Source organism: Macaca mulatta, chromosome 3 (assembly GCF_049350105.2).
Source record: "Macaca mulatta isolate MMU2019108-1 chromosome 3, T2T-MMU8v2.0, whole genome shotgun sequence".
Lineage (NCBI taxonomy): Eukaryota > Metazoa > Chordata > Mammalia > Primates > Cercopithecidae > Macaca > Macaca mulatta.
The window spans coordinates 26,898,917-26,919,355 of NC_133408.1; the positions used below are offsets into that span (position 1 = coordinate 26,898,917).

At 36.3% G+C, this 20,439-nt stretch overlaps 1 pseudogene; it reads left to right on the top strand.

Moving 5' to 3' along the window:
- Positions 1 to 3,159: 3,159 nt before the first annotated feature.
- On the top strand, positions 3,160 to 3,656 carry LOC715822 (peptidyl-prolyl cis-trans isomerase A pseudogene; annotated as a pseudogene).
- Positions 3,657 to 20,439: the final 16,783 nt, after the last annotated feature.

A 20,439-nucleotide genomic window follows, 5' to 3' on the forward strand; every position in this document is an offset into this window, starting at 1 on the left:
AGCCACCACTGTTCATATTTATTGGAGTGATCACAGACAAGGTGTCACTCAAATTCTCATATTGAACATCATTGTTCAAGCATTGCATGCAACAGGTATGGTAACATCACTGCCTTTATTCATGGTTGTCAAGAAAAATTTCATCAGACAATGTTAAACAGGCAATTATTATTTTATTCAAGACTACTGCAATGGGGAGAGAGGCAATAATTAAGTCTGAACTTACCTCTGCTATAACAAAGAATGGTAGGGTTTTTAAGGGCTGTGGTGAGTTAGTGGAAAAGTAACAAAGGATGTTGCAGGGAGGTTGATTAATGGGGTGTGTCAAGTACCTTAAATTATATATTAAGTTTGTGATTAGGGCTTATTTCTTGGAATGTTTTGCTTTGTGATTGGGTAACCTGGGTTCTGTAAGGGATAGGGGGAAGGAAGGACAGGATCCTCTGTGGTTAGCCCACGTGGTCCAGAGTGAGAGGGAGGTCAGTTACCTAGAGACAAAAAGAAGCCTGCATAAAGTTCAGTCAAGCTAAGGGGAATTTTAAGGCCATCTTACCCTAAGCCACCCTTAGAGAGAGCACCACTCACCCTAAGTCACCCTCAGAGAGAGCACCAAAGGTATCCTAAAATAAAATAAAGAAATATCATGGACTCCTTGGAAAGTACTATTCCAAAAGCTCTCCAGGTTCGAGAAAGCTTCAAGAAAACCCTATCTTTCCAAATGGGCTAAGATATTCTGAAAACTCATAGCAATTTCAGCTCTTGGAAATAAGTGTGAATTTCATGTTTCCATGTCTTTCTTGGATTAGTATTGGGTTTTCTAAGGCAGAATGGAATATCTGGTCAAAAGATGGGTTTAATAGCTCTTATCACTTGCACCAAGGTAAACTTTCATGAAATAGTCTTCACATAAATGCCACTATATCCTATTTTGTAAGGAAAAAATCAGAAGAAATAATAGCTAGAAGCTTAGCAATACAAGGACTGGTAAGAAATGATACTTGCTGAGAGAACCACGAGATTCAATGATTGGTTGGCTACTTTGGAATTGTGATATAGGCATGGGTTTATCCATTGCCTTCTGTGAACAAAGGAGAAAAGAAAAAGCAGGGTCAGAGGATGATGATATCAACTGTGTTTCGGATATTTGAGCTCCCTTCCTCTCTCAAGATGATGCAACAAAAGAGAGAAGTAACAAATTAGCAAATAGGGTAATGTAGATTTTAAAAGACATATGCTATTTGAGAAGTTGAAGTATTTTATGCTTTTAAAGACGATAGCAGCTGGCATTTATTATAGTCAAAATTGCTGCCTTGGAAAATTTGCAATGAAGCTTTAAGAAATCACCAAGATTATGATCCAGAATTCTAATGGGTTCAGCTTTAGGAGTAGATTACTTCAATCTGAAAGATAAAACATTGTTATTCTTAGACTGATTTTACCACTAAGAACATATACAGGCAGTAAATATGGTAGCTTTGTTGCAAAGTGAAAACTGTTTAGATGAGGAAGGAGGGCATTAGCATCTTTCATATAAACTAGGAGGCCTTTATTAACTTTACAAGGTCTAGAAAATATTTACTTAAATTTCATAGTGGTAAAACTGCCAAGAATAAAACCATGAAGGCTGATCAGTACTGAAGTTATTTCTTGTTTGTTTGTTTTGTTCTTATTTTTACCCAAAGCTTCATAGTCGGAGAGCACATGAATAAATCACCTGTGAAGAGAGCTGAGTATGTGAATATCAGACAGAAGGTATTTTTAATACAGGCAATATCTTCTATGGCAAATGTACTCACTTGTCAGAAAGAATGTGAAAAATATAATTAAGACGTTAATTTTGGTATACCTAAACAACATGTGTTTCCAACTAATAGTTTGAAGTTGGAAACAATTTGGGTTTGCCTGTGTTTCAGAGGCAAGTTTCAATGTGATGAGGTCTGGAATTAATTAATTTTGAGTTGTTCCTTAAATTCATAATGTAATTGATTAAAAGATTACTCTTCTATAGTTTATGATATGAAAAGACTTGCTAGAGAATGATCACCTCACTGATGGAAAGCAGAGGAATTCAAACTTGGAGAGACGCAGATTCAGCATAACAGTGCTGTACATGAAAACAATAGAGAATGGGTGGTGGTCTTCGTTGTTGTTTTAATAAATTTTATGTGTATTTACATTCATGGAATGTAAAAAAGGTTTGTCTAGAAATCCATGATGGGTCATTGTTTCTATAATTTTATGTTTCTTATTTTTAAAATGAACAGCTAAAATAAAAATGGATGAATATATTTTAACATTCCTTTCTCCTCAGGCATCTGATAAGCAAGCATGTGTTAATTCATGTGACTTATTATCCTCAGCATCTTTCTGTTTGTTGTACCCTCTTTCAGAAGAACTGACATTCATCATAACAGTAGAAATCATTTAAAATGTCAGTTCAAAATTTTACTGCTTGAAACAGCTCATCCTTCAATAATTAAGTCAATAAAATGAACTTAATTTAATTTAAACAGTGATGCTGTTTTTTAGGCCTGGTGGAGTCATTACAATTAGTAATTCATAATTAGAATTTTATTGATGTCCATGCACCGTGTTGCCGAGCATCATCAAGAAACTGTGATGATTGGTGGTAATTTGATAAACATTCAGAACCATTGCATTAATTATGTGCCTTCCAATTACATCTGAAGTTAATGAATGTATGGAGATATTGTGGAGATGAATTCAAAGGACAGCTCAACCTGAATTTTAAGACCATATTTTGTAATATTCTAATTATAACGTTCCTGCTTATCAGCTGTTAGACAAAATGAGGCTTATCTAAAATATTAAATGTGAATATTGTTCATACAACAATCTGTTTTCTAAAATCTTAGTGATTAATTTGAAACAGCAGTCAATGTAATTTCTGTGTAATATGGTGAATAAAAAAGCTACAAAGCATATTTTAGACAGAATTAACAGCAAACCATCCATGAATATGGTGGCTAGAAAATCTTTTAAAAATAAAGTAAATGACCTTCCTAACTTTGCTTCTGTTTTCTCATATAAAACATAAGTGATGCCCAATTTAACTTTACTTAATTATTGCCAACAAATTAAAAGAATTACTATGGCTTTGCAGAAGCCACCACTGCCAGGAGCCCAGTATTTTCAGCCATGGACAACCCCACCATCTTCTTAGACATCGCCATGGATGGCAAGCCCTTGGGACGTGTCTCCTTTGAGCTGTTTGCAGACAAGATTCCAAAGACAGCAGAAAATTTTTGTGCTCTGAGCATTGGAGAGAAAGGATTTGGTTATAAGGGTTCCTGCTTTCACAGAATTATTCCTGGGTTTATGTGTCGGGGTGGTGACTTCACACAGCACAATGGCACTGGTGGCAAGTCCATCTATGGGGAGAAATGTGATGATGAGAACTTCACACTAAAGTACACAGGTCCTGGCATCTTGTCCATGGAAAATGTGCTGGATCCAACACAAATGGTTCCCAGTTTTTCATCTGCACTGCCATGACTGAATGGCTGGATGGCATGCATATGGTCTTTGGCAAGGTGAAAGAAGGCATGAGTGTTGTGGAAGCCATGGAGTGCTTTGGGTCCGGGAATGGCAAGACATGCAAGAAGATCACCATTTCTGACTGTAAACAACTCTAATAAGTTTGACTTGTGTTTTATCTTCATCACTAGACCATTCCTTCTGTTGCTCAGGAGAGCACCCCTCCACCTCACTTGCTCGCAATATCCCATCATCTTTGTGCTCTTGCTGCAGTTCCCTTGTGTTCCATGTTTTTCTTGTTCCCTTCCATGCTTAGCTGGATTATAGAGTTAATTTTATGATTATGAAATAAAAACTAACAACAAAAAAGAATTACTACAAAAAGAATGCATATTCCCGTAGATAAAAATACATAAAAATTACATACCAGTGAAGACCGTCAATATCTTTCCTTTTCTTTACTGATGGGGTTGAGGGAGGAGGGCAGAATCACATTTGGTTGGGCCTATTTAAACTTAATTAGCAGAGCATATTTTGCATAGCCATTACAAAAAACAATTCTCTAGAAAATTGATATATACATGTTTTCAATTTGAGTGAGATATGGTTTGGCTGTGTCCCCACCCAAATCTCATCTTGAATTGTAGCTCCCATAATTCCCATGTGCTGTTGGAGGGACCCAGTGAGAGACAACTGAATCATGGGGGAGGTTTCCTCCATACTGTTCTCATGGTAGTAAATAAGTCTCATGAGATCGAATGGTTTTATAAGGGGAAACTGTTTCTCTTCGTTCTCATTATCTCTTGCCATGTAAGACATGCCTTTCTCCTTCCACCATGATTGTGAGGCCTCCCCAGCCACATGGAACTGTGAGTGCATTAAACCTTTTTTTCTTTATAAATCACCCAGTCTCGGGTATGTCTTTATCAGCAGCCTGAGAATGGACTTATATAGAGTGATAATGGAAACCTGTCATAATGTCCATAGTGTTTTGTCTGTAGAACTGAGATGTTGTGCCTCTTCAGACTACTGTCTATTAGGTTGCAAAAACGTCTAGTGTAGTTCAGACTCCATGCTCATTGGTAGCCTTCTAATCTGTTGTTGTGCCTGTAATTTTACTACCTCCTGATGTTTCTTTATTCTGTCTAAATCTCTTTGATTAAGGGGCCACTGAGCAGGCAAACTAACATAATAGTCTCGACAGTCCTAAAAAAATATGGAAAATGCTGTTCCTGTGAAGTAGAAAGAAAAATTTTTTAAATGGCAGACAGAAAGAAGGCAAGAGAGAGAGGAAAAAAAAAAAAGAGAGAGAGAAAAAGCAACAAAACACTGTGATATTATTGAGCTGTGTCCCCAAATCTTATCTTTGAATTTTAGTTCCCATAATCCCCATTGTTGTGGGAGGGACCCAGTGGGAGGTAATTGAATCATGGGGATGGTTACCTCTATCATTTTCTTGTGATAGTGAGTAAGTTCTCACAAGGTCTGATGGTTTTATAAGGGGTTTCCCCCAACCCCGCTTCACCCTGCACTGTTCCTTGCTGCTGCTTTGTGAAGAAGGATGTGTTTGCTTCCCCTTCCACCATGATTCTAAATTTCCTGAGGCTTCCTCAGCGATGCTGAACTGTGAGTCAATTAAACCTCTTTCCTCTATAAATTAGCCAGTATCAGTTATGTCTTTATTAGTAGCATGAGACTAGCCAAATACACACTGAAATTTAAAAATATCCAATGAACCTTTTTTTTCCCAAAGTAAAAAAATAAATGCTATTTCCTAGTATATAAATAGAAACAGAACCAGAGTTATTACTTACTAACTAGACTTTAATAATTTTTCAGGCTTATTTTAATTGATAATATGGTTATGGGACTGGAAATTGAGGGTAAGGGTTCATAACCAGGTACTATAACTGTCTAGATGCATGATTTTGAAATAAGTCACAGAACTTTCTCCAAAATTAAGAGTTCAGAATAGATAACTACAAAGTGCCTTATTGCTCAAAAATTCTACAGATCTATGAAAATATATCAATGAACATCATAGATTATGCTTGGAATAACATATAGTTCTTGCACATAAAAACCTTAATTAAAAAATACAATCCTAGTGTTGAATACTTAAAAATATAAAATAAACACAAATAAAACATTACTGCCTTATTAAATCATGGATTTTGATGTTCATTATAGACAGCTCTATTTTTGTAATATTTAAATTTATTTCTTTATAATGACCTATGTTCTTTAATTTGTTCTTGATATTGTTTGGCCGTGTCCCCACCCAAATCTCATCTTGAATTGTAGTTCCAATAATCCCTGTGTGTCAAGGGCAGGACCAGGTGGAGATAATTGTATCAGAATTGTCAGAATCATCCATGCTGTTCTTGTGATAGTGAGTGAGTTGCCAAGAGATCTGATGGTTTTATAAGGGTCTTTCCACTTCCCTTGACAACCACTCCATTCTGCTACCCTGTGAAGAAGGTGCCTGCTTCTCCTATGCCATCGACCATGATTGTAAGTTTCCTGAGGCCTCCCTAGCAATGTGGAACTGTGAACCAATTAAACATCTTTTCTTTATAAAGATGTTTCTTTATTACCCAGCCTTGGGCAGTTCTTTATAGCAGCATAAGAACAGACTAATATAGTCCTTATTAGCTTTCACCTTACTTACATGCTGTATCAGTTTCCTAGGGCTTCCATCAAAACATTACCACAAACTAGATGGCTTAAGAAAAAGGAAGTGTATTTTCTCACAGTTCAGAAGGCTGGAAGTCTGAAAGTATTGTTGGCAAGGTTGGTTCCTTTTGGATGCTCTAAGGGAGAAACCGTTCCAAGCCTCTCTCTCTCCTGGCATCTGGTGGTTAACAGCAACCTTTGACTTCAGGGATAACCCTAAATCCAGTATGATATCATCTTGAGATCCTTAACTAATTATATCTGAAGAGGAAAGCAAAGACCCTATTTTCAAATACATTTCCATTTTTAGTGTTGGGGCTCAAAAACCAATACCCCAAAATAGGGTTATTTGACACGCTGAACTAAAAGACTCAAGATCTCTCTGACCACACCACACTTCCTGGCTCTCAATCTTCTGCGTCTCCCAAGTCACAGGATCAAATTGTTCTCTGAAGTTCTCTTATCTGTCTAAAGTTTGGACTTACAAAATAAGAAAACAATTACCTCTGGTGTCTTCCCTGAATTTTCATTAACTGAAATCATATGATGGGAAGAAAGACTGAAGTCTGTCAACACACCTGGACAGATTTTTGTTACAAGCCATTGTCTGCTCAGGGGCTCAAGAGACTTTATCCCACACCACTCTATGTTGTTTAAGCCCATGGAATTCCCCTGAAAATTATTTACTACCCCCTAAAATCATCCACACTTCCCCATCTCTTATTCTCTAAGAAGGAGGCTATATAACAATACATAACAATTTGTTCCCTATTGCACGGTGGGGAAATCACTCTCTAATTTCCAGGCACGCTAATACATTTGAATGCCTTTTCTTCTATTAATCTGCCTTTGTGAATTGATTTTTTGCAACAATTCACAAGGTGAAAGGGAAGTTTACCCTTGGCAGCTACCAGGGAGGGTTGAGGCTTCCGTGAGCTATGATTGTGCCACTGTACTCCAGCCTGGGAGACAGAGAAAGACCTTTCTCAAAAAAACAACAACAAAAAATTAATGTTACTACTGCTTATGGCAACCACAAACTCATTCTCTGCATCACTTCAATCCCAATTATGTCACATTTAAGTCAGATCCAACAGCCAAAATACATGATTATTATTTTTTAACTTTGCATCATATCTTTACATAAATACTAATTTATTCATTCTAGGTAGTGAGTGGAACTTCTTCACTTCCATGCATTATTTTTATGTAGTAACTGTTTTCATAAGGTTTTCCAATTTGATAGGGTATTGAAATGGTTCTGTGTTTTTTTAAATGGAAATTCCTTAGTATATCAAATGTTTATATAATACTAGAATTATAGGCACTCTTCTCATCTCTTGGTAGTCTTAGAAAAGCATTGTATTTGCTGCAGAAGACAAGTCCCAGAACTTCCAGAACCATTTGTGATTTTCTTTCACATTAAAAAAATATATATATACACATATATATGTAAATGAATCTGTAAGGGAACCTTTTAGGTAGATTCATTAGTAAATGAATCTGTAAGGGAACCTTTTAGGTAGAACCTTTTAGGTAGACTTGTGTAAAAGGGCTAAGCTTCTACCTGCCACAGAGAGATTGACCATGTTTTGTAGTTCAAGGTTATATTTTCAATCCTGAGTCAAAGATATGATGAGTTTGCAGACAGTTGGCTTATGTGGCAAGAAGGTAGCTGAAACCATTGCCTTGGAGACTTAGGTTTACGTAAAAGATTGTAATGTTACAGATAGACTGCAAGATGTTTAAATGAAGGCATTTACCATGTCCATAAAAAGCTACATATTCAGAAATTTTGTGAATAATATATTTGAATGTAGTTCTTTAAAAGCAGTACCTATATTTGTATAATCCAAAAATGTGAACACAATATAACCACTCGGAAATTCTTATTACCCTAATTGCCATTGTGATATAAACATAAATGTTTACAAGCAGTAATGCATGCTCTTTGTTGTTGTATTTGGATTTAAAAAATCAGTTTTTCACCAAACTGATGCTTTTGAAAAGAAAAAAGAAAAACTAAATATTTTGGCTTCAAAGGCTTGGGAAATAGTTTTGATTTCTTTATGGTTGTAATAGTCTCTGCAAGAAAATCTAAATTAAGAGTCGTATTTTAGCACAAAACAACAATTTCATTTTGTAGGACTCAGAGTATTTTTTAGATGCCCAGAACAGAAATTTCAATGACTATTTTTTTAACCTCAAAATATAGCCCTACGATAATCATTGGGACAAAAGCCTGCAAAATATACAAATATCGTATGTGCAAGTGGGCCAGAATTCCTCAAGTTGCTCAATTGTAGTCTGACATAATGGGTGCAGGGCGCTTTCTCCATAGAGTTACCCCCTGGAGGAAGGCTTATTATTCAGCCCAATGATGAAAGTGTTTGTGTCATCCCCGCCGCCAGTGAAAGATGTTGCCCACACAGAGTGGGAGCTTTGAAGTCTTAGTATTTCAGTCCTCAAGTTTCCATGTGTCAGTTCCGAAAACAAAATGTAGAAAAAAAGACAGCTGCACAAGAATCTCCAGGAATAGCCTGAGTCAGTGGCAAATGAGCAGGCATTCTGTTGGACATATTGATTTAGTTTGTAATTTTCCCACTGCTTGTTAAAAACCAGAATGTGCTTAGATACTTCTTCTCTGTACGGCATAATAGGACATTGATCTTTTCATAAAAAGTATTTGTTGGCGAATGTCTGTCCACTTGAGCTTTTACTGGGGACAATTGGTTTCAAATGCAAAGCTTAATAGAGACACATACATAACTGTATGGAGTGAACATACGAATGAAGGGAAAGAAACGAATAGTAACTTATTCTTACCAAATTTCCAGAGTCATGAAATGAAAATGTAGATCTGAACAAGATGAGCTGGAAACTGCCTGTTGTAATCCCAGCCCTGTTTGATAAGGGGAATGTACTCCTGTCACTTCACTGCTTCTGAAACTTTCACATTAATAATTAGGACTCTTGCTTCTTGGAGCCCCAGGTTATTTGCATTGCTTCAATATGGAATTTATATTAAAAAATATTAATGACTGTGATGGAACAAGAGAAAGGAAAGGAAAACAGCACAGGAAAAAAGAGAGTAAAAAGGAACTGTCATTTAGTCTATAAATGGAAACAAATGTTTATTAAATGTTGGATGTGTGCACTGTATGTTTGGGGTTATCGTGGGAATGGAGATTGGGTAGGAGTATAAAGATAAGTAAAATATTCCCGGGCCTAGAATAACATAAAAATGTGTTTAAATAAATACTAAAAACTTAAATTGGAAATTTAGATTGTAAAAGAGTATAGAAAATACAACATGGACAGTTACAGTTTACAAGTGTAATCATAATTAAGGAAGTCATTAAGACATGTAAGCATAAGCTTTCCAAGAGGCCAGGTATGTGCTAAAATGCTCAATATCACTAACAATCTCAGAAATGCAAATAAAAACTGCAATAAGGTATCAGCTTATTCCTTTTAAAATGGCATTGATCCAAAAGATATGCAATAATGGATGCTGGTGAGGATGTGGGAAAGGCAAGCCCTCAGAGACTGTTGGTGGGAATGTAAATTGTTATGGCCACTATGGTGAACAGTATGGAAGTTCCTCAAAATCTAAAAGCAGAACCACCCTATGATCCAGCAATTTCACCACTGGGCATATATCAAGAAAAAAGGAAACTGGTGTATCAAAGAGATGCCTGCACTTCCATGTTTACTGCAGCACTATTCAAATAACCAAGATATGGAATCAACCGAAGTGTCCATCAACAGACAAAAGGATGAAGAAAATGTAGTACACATCCAGAATGGAATATATTTTTAGCCGTACAAAAGAAAATCCTGCCATCTGCAGCAACATTAAAAGAACTGGAAGACATGTTAAGTGAAATACTCCAGGCACAGGAAGACAAATATTGCATGTTCTCACTCATCTGTGGCAGCTAAAAAATAAATCAAACTCAGGGACACACAGAATAAAATGATGGCTACCAGAGACCGGGAAAGGTACTGGGAAAGGGAGGATAAAGAGTGGTTGGCCAATGGGTACAAAAATAGAAGAAATAAAATATAGTGCTCAGTAGCACAAGAGAATGCCTATAGCTGACAATAATTTATTGTCTATTTCAAAATGGTAAAAATAATAGAATTACAATATTCTAAACACAAAGAAATGATAAGTTCTGGAGATTATGGGCATCCCAATTTCCCCAATTTTATCATTACACATTGTGTGCTTGTATCAATAGATCACATGCACTCCCTAAATATGTACAACTATTTTGTTTTTCTGAGAATTAAAAAATTTCTAAAAAGGCTAAGGAAGGAGGACAAGACACTGAATAAAAAATGACAGAGATAAAAGGAAGGAGAGGTTTTTAGGAGATGTAGTATTTCAGGCAGAAGGAACATTGTGAACAAGAACATAGAGGAATAAAATAAGTAGAAATATTTAAGAAATATTTGGCTGGAAAGAAAAATTGGGGAAAGTCAGAGGTTGGGTAGTAATATTACCGTAATATATAAACTCTCTTTGTAATCAAGAGAAAATAGAGTTTCAAAGGAATACTTTTTGACAGATTTGTTGGTCCTTTGCACACCAACCCAAAATAATGTCTTATGATGACTTGGACTATCTTTTTTTTTTTCTAAATTTTTAAAATAAAAGTTTCCTTGACTCATTATTGTTTGGCAAAAAACCTATTGCAAAGTTCAGAGAAAATCATTGCTTCTGATGAACTGAAAACTATACCTGTATTTGTGCAGCTTTGGTTCTTGATTTTGAATACCAGGAAAAAAAAAAGTAGAGTTTCTGCAGGGGCAATGACACTCCCTATTTTTCCATTTTTCACACACACACTAAACATCATCCAGTCAAAGCCTCTGGAATTTCTTTCACCTTCTAAGAGACATTACAAGAGAGAGGACATGTTTTTGAACTTTTACTGTAAACTTTTTCAAATTCGTTCTGAAATGAGGCTTAGTTTTTGTACAATTAACATTTTTAACCTTAAAGAACTACTGTCTTATTTTGGATAAATATATTCTCAATAAATTTGTATATTTAAGAGGGTAGGTTTAAGAATCCTATTAAAGATTTAGCACTTGTAAAAGTTTGAGCTGAGATATTATACATATCTCAAAGTTACCCAGTGAGTATTTTTAAGATTAGGCAAATCCACACAATTTCAGTTCGTTCTAAGATCCATGTGAGAGAGCTATATTAACTGTACATCCGATGACTAAGTGTTCTAGATATATATTTAGAAATGACATTATTGTAAAATTATATGTGTTTTAAAAACTCTATATGAAGAAAATCTTTTTTTTAGGTCAAATGTGTCATTTAAAAATCTAAAAAAAGAAAAAAAGGGACCCTGTGAGTTTTCACTGAACTAATATCCTTGAAGAATTATGTTAAAATATCTCTTCTGATGGGATATGTTGACTATATATGTCTGTCAGTAGCCAAAATTTGTATCTGTATTAAAAAGAAAAAAGACAAAAAAATTAATATCCATATAAAATGATGATCTAAATACTGAGTTATTGTACAAAAGAAAAAAAAAACAAGTAAAAAATCTACAGTAGAGATCTTCTTTTTTTTATTTTTAGGGTGTAAACTGAATCCACATAAAATGTGGAAATATGTGCAAGAGATTCAATGTACACATATCTGTATGATTTGGTCAGTCCAGTTTATCATAGCCAGTTTGTATGCTTTTTTGGACAGCAAAACATGTAAATAGCCCAAAACTGCAGCTGATGAAGTAGTACGAGACTGTAAATGGACCAAACTTTGGAATCCTATGCTATTCTTCTCCTAAGTAGGGGTGCTAACTTTTTCAACGTTCATAAGTTACCCATGAGGATTAGGTAAGAGTCTCTTCCATTCATGCCATCATGGAGATGGCTGGGAGTGAGGAAGAAGTCAAGGTACCAGAGATGTTCATGAATCTGAGATGGCTATACTGGGGTGTATGAAGTTTTTAATGTGTATGTATTAGAATCAGGACATTCAGAATATCTGGAGAGAACCATCCTTCAGGAAAGGTTAGTCTTCCTGAGACAAGTTTGACTCTCAGTTTATGTTCTGAGCATATCTGTGTGGCCAGTACACTCAGGGTGGACAGTCTCTGAGCTGTTAGTCTTTCCAGAGTGGACTCTCTATTCAGATGGTAGTGAAACTGTATTCAAAACATACATGCTATTCAGAGGATGAGAAATATCTTTATGCTTTTCCTATGCTTTCTTCTTGGCCTGGAAACAAATCTCCCGTCTAGGCTTTGATTTGATCAGACTTTGAACGTGTATGAACATAATTAATGAAAGGTTAAAAAAGCCTCCCAGAACCCAGGAGAGGGGGAATCTGTTCTTAGCCCACTTCTGACAAATATCAGTATCTGCTTCCTCCCCAGTTGGGATGCTCCTCAGAAAGGGGTTACGCGTAGTGGTAAGAAACAGGGTGTGATTGGGTGAGGGGGAAATTGTGCTTAGGTTCTAGATTATGTGGATTCTATCTCTCTCAAGTGCTTCACTCACAAATCTTTGAAGGTCCCCAGAGTCCCAGTCTTCTCTCCCAGATCTTTGCAAGTGAAGGCTGATAGGTGGCAAAAAGCCCATTGATTTTGGCTATACTCGTTGTGTTCCCTGTCTTCCCTTAGTGTCTATGTGAACTTAAACAATTCAATTACCCAAACTAACCGTATTTCCTAATCAGGAAAAAGGGGTTAATAAGATAATGTATCTATATCATAATTTCCTGTGAAAATTAAATAAGAAAAATCCATTTAACTAAAGTGTCTGTCACACAAATCTTTGCAAGCTATGCATCCAACAAAATAATAATATCAAGAATCCACAAGGAACTGAAACAACTCTCCAGATAAAAAACAAATAACCCCCATTAGAAAGAGGGTAAAGGACATGAACAGACATTTCTCAAAAAAAAAAAAAAAACCATAAAAGTGTTTAACAAACATATGAAAAAAATGATCAACATCACTAATCATCACAAACTGCAAATAAAACCACAGTGAGATGCTGTTTCACACCAGTCAGAATGGCTATCATTAAAAATTCAAAAAACAACAGGCGTTGGAGAAGATGTAGAGGAAAGAGAAAACATACACACCCTTGGTGGGAATGTAAATTAGTATAAATTCTATGAAAAACAATACGGAAATTTCCCCAAGAACTAAAAATAGAATTACTATTCAATCCAGTAATTCTATTACTAGGCATCTAACCCCATGCCCCATCAAAAAGGAAACCATTATACCAAAAAGACACCTGCACTCATATGTTTATTGCAGCACAATTCATGATAGCAAAGTCATGGAATCAACCTAAGTGTCTATCAACAGACACTTAGACTGGATAAAGAAAATGTGATATATGCACATCATGGGATATTATACAGTCAAAAAAAAAGACTGAAATTATGTCTTGTGCAGCCACACAGTTGGAATGGGAAGTCGTTATTTTAAGTGAAATGACTCAGAACAGAAAATCAAATAGTGCATGGTCTCACTTGTAAGTGGGTGCTAAATAATGGGTATACATAGGCATACAGAGGGGAATAATAGACACTGGGGACTCTTAAAAAGGGAGGATGAAAGGGAGATGAGGTTTGAAAAACTACCTATCAGGTATAATGTTCTTTATTAGGATCAGAGGTACACTAGAAGTGCAAACCTCACCGTTATACAATACGTCCATGTAACAAACCTGCACAGGCACCCCCTAAATCAAGAAAATTTTAAAAAACATAAATTATGGCAATCCGTACTATAAAACATAAATAAAATAATAAAATATTAGTTATGTTCTTAACAATAACAAATTCATATACATATTTTTAAAAAGTTAACCGGGCATGACTTCCAAGTGATTCTTAGATGTTTATCTAGTTATTGACAGACATGTTATTTTAATTTTAAAAATTCTAAAATTTGAGAATCAGTGAAATGATATCCACCTAGAACTTAGGAAAATGGAGCTACTGTTTGCTATAGATAAATTTGTTGTGCATATACTATGTGTCAGCCACTGAGGTAACGTGTCAGGAACATACACGTTAGCCGAAGTGTTTAATAGTTTTAGATGCCATAAAAATACTGCTCAAAAGGTCAGATTGACAATAATCAAATAATCAATTAAATAAATTTTTTTTAAAATAAAAATTTTATTTGCTTTTGTGCTATGAAGCAACAGTATATAGCATCATAAGGATGTATACCTTGGAAACCTATCCTGAACTAGAGTATTAAGAAGACTTCCCCAAGAAAGCATCCTGTGGGCAATATAGCACAACTATTGCAAATTTGGAATCAGAGACCAGAATGCATGTGTTCAAGAATCATGGATCTGCCACATATGAGCCTAGTGACCTTGCTAGTTTTTCCATTTTACTAATACTCAAGTACGTCATTCATCAAATGGGGAGAATAACAGTACCTGCCCACAGAGTTATTGGGAAGATTGAATTAGTTAATATTCATAAAGTATTCAGCATTGGCATGTATTATAATAGTATATACTCTGTAAATATATTATTAGTATTAATAATCTCATTTTGCTAATTATTACTTTATGTGATTTGAATGTTAGTCGAAGTTAACCAATGAAATGGAGGACTTGTGGTGGGAGAAGAGCATGTGCAGGAAGGGCACAGAGTCCTAAGTTCTGGAAGGCAAGGGCAATGTAGTAAGAAATGAGATTAAAAGAGAGAGAACATAGAGGGAATCACAGGCCAATATTAAGGATTCCAAAGCTAAGTACTCTTTGGAGAAGATATTGGAGAGGGGAAAGATTTGAGGAGAGGAGTATGGTGAGAAAGCTTTTGAAGTGGCCTAGATGAGAAATGATATTTTACAGTATAAATATAGCGGTAGAAATAGACACACAGCTAACCTACTTGCCTTAGCCTCACCCAAAATTAGGTGTGGGGAATGGACTATGCATTAAAGTGTGACATTTGCAGGCCTAGATCACAAAATCTTCTCTCACCCAATCCTATTTTCATGTCTAATTAACTGATTAGCTGAAAAGTAATTAAAGGAGCCCACGGAGAAAAAACAAAACAAAAACAAAACAACAACAACAACAAAAACCACAAGATGGAAGAATCCTGGATTCCTGAATGACCATATGGAACAAACTCTCATTACATTTCCCTTTTGATGCTTAGGAGTACATGAGGAAGAAAAAAAAAAAAAAAAAAAGAGGTAAGAAAGCATGAAATCCTCATACACTCTGAGTCTCACAGTAGTAAGATCCCATTCTGAGACTGTCCCATTCCCACAGCACCTGTCAACCTCTTATGGTGTTTTAACCTTTGAAACAATTAGCGTACTTGTTCCTTTACATTTGTCTGTTGTATTTTCAAAGTTTCCTCTTCTTCAAAGCAGTTTTCCCACCATTTTCTACTCCATGTAACATGTTATTTGTAAATAAATCTTAATAAATCTTAACTGCCTCCCTTACTAGAGCAGGACTATAAGACATGTTAACCAAAGCTTTGAAGTAATAGAGACATGGGGTCCATACTAAACCAGTTCTTAGCTGTGTAAAAATTGGCAAATTGCTTATCTCCTTAAAGCCATTACTTTATTCCCTGTAAAATGACTCCTTCCATCATGTGAGGACACAGAGAGAGGGTGTCATCTATGACCAGGAACAGTATCTCATCAGACACTGAATCTTCTGGACCCCTGATTGTGGACTTCTCAGCCTTACGAACCATGAGAAGTAAATTTTTGTTGTTTATAAGCCACTGAGTTTTTGACATTTTGTTATAGCAGCCCAGATGGACTAAGACACAGTTTTCATCATACCCTCTGCTTCTGTTTATGTTCTTTCTACCTTCTTTTAACTTTCATAGGAAAGCGAGAAGAAAAGAAAATTGTATAGAGCAAAAAACCACAAGAGCTGTAACAATAAAATGCAGGCTTCTGCAATACTATAATGACAGGGGAAGCACACTGAGTCTGGTTCAACATAGACTTAACAAAGTACGCACTACATGTGACCAGGAATATGCAGCTCCTGGAAACTCGACTCACAGCTCTCCAGTTAAGTATTATTTTAGGCTACTTATTGTTCGTTTCTCATAGCTGACTGTAAAATTCTTTGTATGGCAAAAATAGCAAATCCTGTTTGTGTAGTTATCTTGTTCCAAGAAATTGAGAGTATCTTTATGATATTCTAGCCTCTCAAAAGCTTAAAATTTCCGTTGTTTGAATTTTTATTTATTTTCCATATGTGCACATGTGGTGACGGCAGAGTGTGGAGTAGGGACCCAGTAGAGTGAAAAGTTGGAACAGTAACAAAATGTTTACTCTTAGCACTTAGTTATTATGACAAAAACACTCTTTTTTCATATCATGAAAAATTATAATCAGTATGTCACATTCCTGATCAATATTCTTAATGATTTGGCAACTGACAAGTCCAAGTTTGTGGAAGCTGTGTTTATTTCCCATCTTCCTCAGGGTATACATGACACTAGCAGCTGGGCAACATTGTGAGAAGTAGACCAGGCCAACCCTAGCCTTATCTACCATTTTCCAGATCACTGTCCCTCTCTGGTTGTCCTTCTCACACAGCCCATTGCTGTTTTCTAGCTCTGCCTTTTCACTGTAGAGACTTTAAATTTCCTACCACTTACCCAAATACTCCAATATAGTACTGGCTCTTCTAAGAATGAAACAAGAATTACATGGTCATAAAATACTTACATAAGCAAACGATGTTGTGAAACAAAAGGATGGAGAATTTCATGCTCTTTCCATGAAGTCCAGGGATTTTCTTTTGACAACATATCAGAAAATGACAAATGTATATTTATGTCAATATATTTACAAATAATTGGATTTGCTGTGTCAGCACAGAAGTATGAGACATGTTTTTGCCTGATTTAAATTGCACGTACATTTCAGTATACAAATCACATAACACCTCAAGTTATTAATTTTTTTCATAAAATGAGACCATTGGACCTGAAAACTTCTTATTCATTTACCTTTAGTATGAGGTAAACCTAAACAGCTAACACATATTTACTTAATCTTATTTATTTGCAATAGATTGTGTCCATTTTAATCAACAGATAATTGGAAAATATTATTTTAGAACTCAGACATGTAAGTTGAAGATAGCACATTTTTGCCTGCATAAGTAAAATAATTATATATTTTAGCTTACCTTAAATATATGTCTTACAATTTTTCATAGTTTAATAATTATATGGTCTGAAATTGCAATGCAACCTCAATGTTACATTATTGCAGCAATTTAATATGACTTTTGTATTCAAAAAGAAGGAGAATTAAAGGAGAGAAGAAACTTTCTAAATATTTTATCCCATATGCCAGCTTTATCTTTTCATTTTTATTCAGGTTAGTATTATCAAATCAAATCTTGAGGAATTTAAAATTGATACTGTAGTTTCCTCCTTCATTTAACTATGTTCTATATATGTGTAGTTAAACTAAAAGGGTAAAAAAAATAGCTAAGCTCAAGTTTTATAGAGATTTTCAAAGGGCAAATAACCAAGGTTAAAAGAGGGAGACATAGGAAAATAATTTCTTGACTGGAGAGCTTGTTAAATATGTGAGTTCCTAAAGGAGTTTGTAGAACTGGAGGACTTTAGAAAAATAAAATATTCTCCTAGCTACACTAGAGGTGATGGTTTGGGTGAGATTATGACTACAGGCAAAATAATAGATCTGATGAATACAAATGACATTTTCTAACTCTGTGGGTTTAAGATTTATTTTGTAGGCTATGATAAAAATCAGATTTAAAAGTCATGCCTCATTATAAAATCCAACTAGAGGAGGAATTTGATTTTGAGATATTTCTGAGCAAGAAAAATGAGAGGAAATTATTGTCTACCTCACGTTAACGCAGTCCGTCTCTATCATATACAGAGCAAGACTTTTAAATTCTAATAACGCTTGTGAAATATTGTGGGGAAAAAATATCGTGGCTACATACAAGTGTATGCAGCCGAGAGCAGGGGAAAAAAAGAAAGTGGTAACAGAATTTCTCTTATGCAGAAAGACTCCCTGGGTTTAGCAAAATATTTTCGTGGTCCACTTTGGTTGTAGAAAGTTAACAGAATAATCCCTGAGGGCCAGGAATGAGGCAAGTACACAGATCATCAGGAAGAAATTTGGATGAACTGCAAATCAGTCAGAGAAGGGGTAGGAGAGTCTAAGTGGAAGAAAGGGGACCCAGAACCTACATAGATCCAGCATCAGGGCATGTATCCTGCTCTAGCCTTGTCCTCAGCATTCCCCTGCCCTTCCTTGAAATGTTCCAAGGCCTCCTCCAATGTCTGGGTCCTGCCATTACCTGTAGTTGTTTCATGCAGCCCTGTGATGACTGAGAAGGATCTGCATGGGTTCAAGGTCCTTTTCTCCCCTTTAGAGCCTCTCTGGCATGCTCATAACCCCTTCAGTGGAGTCAACTAGATGCCCAGAAGAGCTCCAGGCTCATCCCTATGGAGTGACATGAAGTCCTTTGGACAGCTGGGTTCCAGGGGGTGGCACAGGGAGCCAATCAGTTCACTAGTCAAGACTATATTATTCCACAGGATCACAAATGATGAGGATACTCCAAAATGGTGCTGACTCCTCATTTAGGTGACTCTTACAGTGCAGGGCTCTGGATTATTGACATTTCATCTCTTGATCTTTGGATTGAGTGATGAGTTAGGGAGCGAAGATGTGTGTTCACCATGATTGTATCTCTGGTCTCTGACATTAGAGGGCATAGGAATAGCAGTAGGCATCCCTTACCCTGTGGGCCACCACAGCTGGCACCTGGGCAGTGACCTCACTACTGCTTCAGGCTCCTGACGACATATCTACCAGTTCTCCAAGGGTGGCTGCACCTATGCCCTCTGAGTTTTTGAGATTATTGCTGTAACACAAAAAATGCCCCAACATGTGACCGATATAGATACACATCATGCATTCCTTCTTTAGCCTCTCCACTGGTAGTGGTATGTGGATGACAGATATGTGGCCAACAATGAGAAAGATCAAATTCTAGAAATAGAATGATTATGACCTAAGGAGTTCAAGAGAAAATACAGATGACAAATGTGCCATTGAGATTTACTGCTATAAAATACAGAACATTATATTTAACATAATCTAAAACTGTACTATCATTCACATTTTTCTGCATAATCTTGGTGAGACTTTTATTTGTGGCCATGATACACAAAGCACAATAGCAACCTCTGAAGGAGTCACTAGAGGCCAGCGTTTGTGGGTGGCACAATGCTTGATGCAGCATCATGCAAAATGATGAAGCCAAACATTTAAAAATATGCTTTTAGGGAACTGTAGAGGCAGTAAGATTGCTACTGTTTTAGTACAAATCACTTCTACAGAGTGGTCACATAATATCACTACCTTCTTCTCATTGTGGTGGATATAAAGTCAGGCAGTGTGGTGGGCAGAATTCTAAAATGAACCCTGATGACTCTTGCCCTTAAAATATCTCCTTCTCTTTGAGTGTGAGTGGAGCCTGTGAACACAAAGAGATACTGTTCTTGTAATTATGTTACATTACATAGCAAAAGGGAGATTGTTATTGGTGTGCCTGATGTAAACAGGTGAGCCCTTTATGTTGAATGTTTTCTCTGGCTGGGTGCAGAAGAGGAAGTCAGAGAGACGTGCCTGGTTGCCTTGGAAAAAAGCAGATATCCGTGCTGTGACCGGTCTATGGAAGTCACGTGGTACCGAACTCCAAGTGGCTTCTAGTGGTGTAGGGCCATCTATACCTAACATTTGTCAGTACAACAGGGAGCTCAGTCCTATAACTGCAAGAACATAAATTCTGCCACTATCCTGAGAGCTGGAAGAGGACCCCCAGCCCCAGACGAGAGCCATAGTCCCAGCCAACACCTTACTTTCAGCCCAGCCACAGCTTCAGCAGAGAACGTAGTCATAATGTGTCTGGAATTCTGACATTTGGAAACAGATATAAACTTACGTTGTTTTAAGCTGATAAGTTTGCAACAGTTTGTTATGCAGCAATAGAAAATAATATAGCCAGGAACAGCTTAATTGATGAACTAGGTGATGAAATGATTTCTGGACCTGCATAACAAGAGATAATGCCTGGACATTATGACAAATCTTCAAGTGCATTTTTGGTACAATAAACAAATACCTATGGACCTCTTCTCTATCAGGATACACAGTCATCCATAAATCACCACATCTCATATGGACCATGATATTT